Genomic DNA, 7,408 nt, shown 5'->3' with positions numbered 1-7,408 from the left:
TTAACACAGAAGTGTTCAGTTCAGGAACTGCTCAATTAGTGCATATGCCCAAACCTAAAAAAAAAAGATCTGTTCTTTGGTACTGTTATAAACTAGTAGCTGTCGGCATCAGTTATGTCACAGCAACGAAACAGCTCCTAGCAGAAATGCAGATACCACAACATATAAATTACTGACATTCTAGCTAAAATGCTAAATCTCTTACTGCACAAAACATCAACCTAGAGAAAAGAGTAGCTTGGGACTATTCCTCTGCCTCTGCCTCTCCTTCCTCTTCATCTGCATACCACCAAGCAAGAAGACCGAGACCGTCTCCTTTAATGCTTCCCTGCAAAAGCATTTAGTCAGCCTAGTTACTCATTAAAGGGAATTAAGCCAGAAATCAAAATTTGGGCAAAATTCTCTAGGCATACAATAATTTGCATTGGAGCCTGTCAGTCGGATACGCGGGTACTTTATGCTAGATACCAAGAATCGTATCTGCGTAGCAATCAAGTTGACCATGAGCATACAGACAATGGCAATTGCTTTGAATTTGTTTAAAGAAAAAACAGATTTTGTATACCTCATCATCTAAATCAAGATAGAGCTCATCACCATCTTCAGTCTTCAGCATCCACCTACCATCTAATGCCCTGGGGGAAATGAGGAGCAAAGAAAATAAAGCAACACAAATTTATGTAGAAAGTACTTTCGTCATGACAAGCAGACCAAGGTAGCAGTGTGTACTCATCAGCAGTCTCAGGTGACATCCATTGTCCTCAAAAGTTGTAGAATTTGTTTTTAAACAAAGATATAGTAATCTAGAACGTGTTTAAACCATCGCAAAGATTCTGTACAGTTCCTGGCTGACCTTAATTTCAACAGTATTTTTTTGATAATAACCAATCTAGTTGAAGTGTGTCAAACAGATATAGCTCCAGAGAAAAGTAAGCACCTCAGTTTTTAAATCTACCCTACTAGTAATATGCCCCGTGCTAAACGCTACTGTGCACTTCTATTTGTCTTTAATAATTTTTAAAATTTTATGTTAGTAAAAAATATTTTTCTATGATTTGTGCATTTGCACTTTAACTCAATTCATATCGTACATCAAATATATTCCACGTAAAGTACAATAATATGATATTGCGTGAGCACAATAAATCTTTACAAGATCAATTATATATAATCACTTCAGTATACAATATACAAGGGCAATATGCGCTTAATAAAAATTATGTTAAAAAGTATAGAGTTATTCCATTATTTGTTGCGGGCACAAAATAAAGCATTTGATACATATATATTCCCTTCGTCCCAAATTATAGGGCGTCCTCTTTTTAAGGAAAATCAAATTCGGTAATTTTTGACAAACAATCATACTAATCATATATATGTGAAGTATTATACATGTTATATCACTAGATTTAAATTTTAAAGTATTTTCATGTGATGCTAATTTCATATTTGTTAGGAACATAACATGGAATAAATTAATGGTCAAAATATATCACTAAAGACCGTGTAAAGAAAAATAGGCTTTATAAATTGGGACAGAGGGAGTAGAATATACTTTGTAGGTAAATAACTATTATAATGTTTAGCATTTGTGATACACTTAAGAAATTCTAGTACACCGCTAGGAATGTTGCTTTTGCACTCAGTTTGTTTCACCATGTCAAATTAGTAATTTCACAATGTATAATAATATAACAATTGTTGGTAATCTCGTTAACGAATTCGGAGCGATGAATCAATGTGAAATTAATTAACTATTTGCTAAAAAAAATTAAAATGGATTCGCATGTCGCGACTAGAAAAATTATATAGAGTACAATAAAAATTCCACTTGCCACGAATTCAGATGTTCCCTTAGGTCAATTCCATTCATTTTTCTTGTCTGTACTTCAAAAAATATTGATTCTTTCAAGATCGACTAATAAAATTTGTCGACGGCAAAAGTACATATTTAGAGAGACACAAGTGTTAACTAATAGTCATGTTATCAACCCAATGCAAACTGACACATATAGAACACGATGGTATGCAAAAGATAATCACAAAACATTCCACCTGAATGGTGATGTCATGCTGTACAAAACAAGAGGACGTTGTTGAGTAACATTCCGATCAACAATTTACTTTCTTCTAGAATATGTTTTCGAATTAATTTTGATGATGCGAACCTATATTTGCTCACCAGTCAAGATCATATTTATACACGATATTTCTAGTGCTCTTCCCTGTGGAGTCTACTTCTTTCTTTGGCTTTACCAAAATCTTTGTTGTTTGCCTTAAGAAACCCCTTGACAATGTGACATAAAGCTAGCCATGTGAAAAAAAGGTGCTTTGGAAGATAGATCCCAACATTTGGGATGGTTTGTCCTTATGATTTGTTAATGGTCATTGCGAAGCTAAGTCTTATCGGAAATTGCTTCCTCTTGTTTTTGAAAGGAAAAGATACATCATCGGAGGGAGACAAAGGGATTCGTGGGATGAACGTCATTTTGCTAGCATGTTGACCACCAATAATCTCAACATCAATTGTATTATCTTGAAATGCTCTTACCATCAGTCTAGTACTGTTACACAACCCATTATTAGGATCAATGTTGCGAAGAAGAATCACGGACAATTTACTTTTACTATTAGCTCGTGGTGGGAAACCATTTGGAGTGATGGGGTTAAGAAAGTCCAGAGGATAGCTATTGTGAGAGTCATCATCAACAGAGTCAAATCTGTGATAAACCTTTGTCTGCCCTAGAAATCGGTCGATCGTATTTGCATTCAGCGTATCCACATAACATGAGGGCTCAATCAGATATATGGTTTTCGGATTATCTCCTTAGGATTGGAAATGACACTGAGAACACTATCAGAGATGATTTACGTTCGCTTGCCTAATGAAATTGTGATTCCTTATGGGGACAGCGAGGATTCAGTAAATGAATTGATTGATCATGTGTTTCCCTCACTTCATGATGAAAAGAAAGCAAGCTTTGTAGCTTATATGAGCACACAGGCCATTCTATCCACTAAAAATGATTATGTGGATACGCTGAATGCAAATATGATCCACAAACTTCCAGGGCAAACCAAGGTTTATTATAGCTTTGACTCTGTTGATGATGACCCTCACAATACTATTCTATGTACTTTCTTAATTCTACCACTCCAAATGATCTCCCACCACACGAGCTAATAGTAAAAATAAATTGTCTCGTGCTTCTTCTTCGCAACCTTGATCCTAATAATGAGTTGTGCAATAGAACTAGACTAATGGTAAGAGAATTTCAAGATAATGCAATTGATGTTGAGATTATTGGTGGTCAACATGCTAGCAAAAGGGCATTCATCCCACATATCCCTTTGTCTCCCTCCGATAATATATCTCTTCCTTTCAAATTCAAGAAGAAGCAATTTCCAATATGTCTCAGCTTCGCAATGACCATTAATAAATCACAAGGACAAACCATCCCAAATGTTGGGATCAATCTTCCAAAGCCCATTTTTTCACATGCTCAGCATTATGTCGCATTGTCAAGGGGTTTCTCAAGGCAAACAACAAAGATTTTGGCAAAGCCAAAGAAAGAAGTAGACCCCACAGGGAAGAGCACTAGGAATATCGTATATAAAGATGTTCTTGACTGGTGAGTAAAGGTAGGTTCGCATGATCAAAATTAATTCGAAAACATTCTAGAAGGTAGTAAATTGCTAATCGGAATGTTACTCACCAACATCCTTTTGTTTTGTACAACACGACATCACCATTTAGGTGGAATATTGTGTCATTATCTTCAAAATATCATCGCATTCTACATGCGTCAGTTTGCACCGGGCTGATAACATGACTATATGTTAACACTTGTGTCTCTCTAAATATATACTTTTTCGTCGGCAAATTTTAATACACGTTCCATGTCGACCTTGAAAGAAGACGCTAACAAGATGACCAACCAATGTTATATTGTCAATGTTATATTGTTATACATTCTGGAACTATTACTTTGATATATGTATCATATCAAACTGTTATTTAGATTTATATTCACGCGCTCATGCTATGTTTCAATGGGCTACGGCCCACGTGTGCCTTGTGAGACAACTAGAAAAATCAATATTTTTTTAAGTACATAAGACAAAAGAAAAATTAATGGAATCGACCTAAGGGAACATCCGAGTTCATGGCATTTGAAAATTATATTTTTATTGTACTCTATATAATTTTTCTAGTCGTAACATGCGAATCCATTTTAAAGTTTTTTTAGCAAATAGTTAATTAATCGCACATTGATTCATCGCTCTGAATTCATTAACGAGATGGCCAACAATTATTATATTATTATACATTATGAAATACTAATTTGAAATTGTGAAACAAATTAAGTGCAAAAGCAACATTCCTAACGGTGTACGAGAATTTCTTAAGTAATTTCTTAAGTGTATCGCAAATTTTAAACATTAGGATAGTTATTTACCTACAAGGTAATTAATTTTTGTAAAGATTTATTGTGCACACGCAATATCATATTATTGTACTTTACGTGAAATATATTTGATGTACAACATGAATTGAATTAAAGTTCAAATGCACAAATCATAGAAAAATATTTTTTACTAACATCAAATTTTAAAAATTATTAAAGACAAAAAGAATTGCACCGTAGCATTTAGCACAGGCATATTACTAGTTATAGTTGTTGTGACTGCTGTACAAGAACAATAAAAGAAAACATTACCTAGCCGTGCCATACTGCATCAAGTGCCCGGGAATGCATATATCATTGAAGAAATCAAGCGAAACTGCCAAACAAATGTAGCTATAACAGCTCAACCAATTGTTTGTGAATGCAGCCTTTCCTACTAACTAGTACCAGAAGAGGAAGGGGTCATTTGTAACTTTTACACATGTGGAGCACAAATAGTCCAACAGTAAAGAACATGAATCAGTGAAGAGTACACTCTTGTCAAAGATAAAATTTATATATTCAGTTAACAGAATACTATACTGAAAATAAATAACTATAGTTCGGCACTACCCTCCAGATATTTAGCTAACAATGATTTGTGTACCCCAAGGAATGTATCGTGCTAATCACTCTTACGCAATTGAGGATACTAATTCCAGGTTAGTAATCAAGTCAAGAGTGGCAAAGAAACATACCAGGATATTAATCAACATCTATTTCATTGAAATAAAAGGATATATGAGAAAGTAAATTAGTCCATTGTTTCAAACAGCATGACTCATGATAAAATAGTGCAAGGGATACAATGTTAAACATCACATACAAATTTCGTGTCTTATGCTTAGAAGACATAAGACATACTATGACATGAAAATATGAACATAAAAATTCCGATGCTATAGACAACTGCTACAAAAGGAATGGAACAATCCAACAAGCAAGATAACTACTCACTCCGTCCCAAGATATAAACATTTTCGAACTTCGACATAGTCTTCAAGATGCTATTTTAACTAACAATATCTATAAAATAAGATGTTTTAAATAAAAAGAGTTTGCATATATTATGATAGTTTGTTTAATGATAAATCTAGTAATATCAATTTTACATGATTGATCTTTTTTATTTTTATTTTTTTTCTATTAACAATCAAAATAAAAAATGTTTGACTTGACACTATGCTAAAAATGCCTATATTTTGGGATAGAGGGAGTATAAGATAAGAGTTTGCCAACTAACCAGCTCTTTAAATGTCAATAAGAAAATAAACAACTCACCATGCAGACCCTTTTCATCATATCCACTTATCTTCCCGACGAGAACCTCCCCAACGAAGGGCCTGAACATCACCAACCTAAAGGAAACCTATACAGGACGGGAAAATAAGGAGATCTAAAGACTGATTTGCAAATTGTAGGAATCTTCAGAACTAAATGCATAAGTTCGCTAAGACGACGTGCTCCACAGTCCACACTGACAGCAATATTGTAAGAAAGAGCATTGATGCTAATACACACAATTCTGATCACAATGGGTCATTGAGAACCTGTTATGCTTTCCTATGTTGCACAGATACGCGATACTGGTACAGTGATACGGATACGTCGATACGGGGATACGGGATTTTCTAAAAACATGAATACGTCGATACGGCGAGTATATATGTATATATTTGTAAAATATAAAATATTAGGACACTAAAGAAGGATAAATCAATGAGTTTTAAACATATTCCAAAAAACGATATATTGGGTTGTACACTTAGGCTCTCACCATTAGCAGCAGAGGAATTGACACTAACACCACTGCTAGTTTCATACAAAACAGAAGTTTGAAATCAAAAGCAGGCAATATAAGTTAGAGATCGGCTGCAACTCCCTGCAAGCGTCAACATATTTGGGACTTGAGTGGGGATTTCTAGGTTGCCGCTGCTAGTGAGTCGCTAGTAGTACGTACTTGGACACCCCCGAGCGAGGAGGTCGAGGCGCCACCACGAACGGTCCGCCGCGGGGCAGGGGTGGCGGCGGCGGCATCGCGGTGAATTTTGGGAGGCGAGGGCGAAGGGGAGGAGCCTAGGAGGGGTGTGTTTTGTGGGGGCTGGTGGACCGGCGGGTAAGTTGGGCCGCGGGGCTGCTAATAGCTCTCATGGGTTTGCAAACCATGCATGATTGCATGTTAATTATAGATCAGCTACAGAGATTTGTAGCCAGCTATAGTACGGACTCCAAGACACAGTGTGTGTATGACAAGTGGGACCAATTATTGATAGTGTAGTATGTAACTATTGTATGCATGAGCTATTAGATTGGCTATAGATGGATTGGAGCTAGTAGTTGGCTATACTATTGAACTTGCTCTAAGCATATATGAGAATAGAGTATATAGTAAATCATGCATGTTAATTATAGATCAACGATAATCTCACTTGCATGAGCATATGAGAATAAAGTATATATAATTCTGATGGAAGATGGATTCTAACAGCTCGAGTGGACGTGCACCTGTTTATTGCATATCAATTAGATGGTTCTGACAAAAATAAAAAAAATTGACAAGATAGATCAATATGTAATATATCGCTTCACAAACATGCAAGTTCAAATTCAACTTCTACACGTTGTAAAAAAATAACAAATTTAATTGTATATATACATATAGTAAATTGAGTTTTGTTTGTTATTTTTGTTACGATTTGTAAAAGTTAATTTTTAACTTGCATGTTTATGAATTGATAAATTATATATTGATCAATCTTATTCATATTTTTTTAATTTCTTTCATAACTATTTAGATAGCATGCAATAAACGGGTGGATGTTTACTCAAGCTGTTAAAAAAGTTTCCCAATTCTGATGATTTACTTGTCTGTCTGACTATTTCTTTCTGAGATTATAATCTTAACCAACCAAACAAGCAAACATATATATATATATACACACACAGAGGAGTAGGAGAAG

At 34.9% G+C, this 7,408-nt stretch overlaps 1 pseudogene; it reads right to left on the bottom strand.

The window, feature by feature from the left end:
- Positions 1–5,799, bottom strand: LOC112938251 (DNA-directed RNA polymerase III subunit rpc8-like; annotated as a pseudogene).
- Between the last annotated feature and the right edge of the window lie 1,609 nt (positions 5,800–7,408).

Source organism: Oryza sativa, chromosome 3 (genome assembly GCF_034140825.1).
Source record: "Oryza sativa Japonica Group chromosome 3, ASM3414082v1".
NCBI classification, from domain to species: domain Eukaryota; kingdom Viridiplantae; phylum Streptophyta; class Magnoliopsida; order Poales; family Poaceae; genus Oryza; species Oryza sativa.
This window is presented reverse-complemented; position numbering and strand designations above follow the sequence as displayed.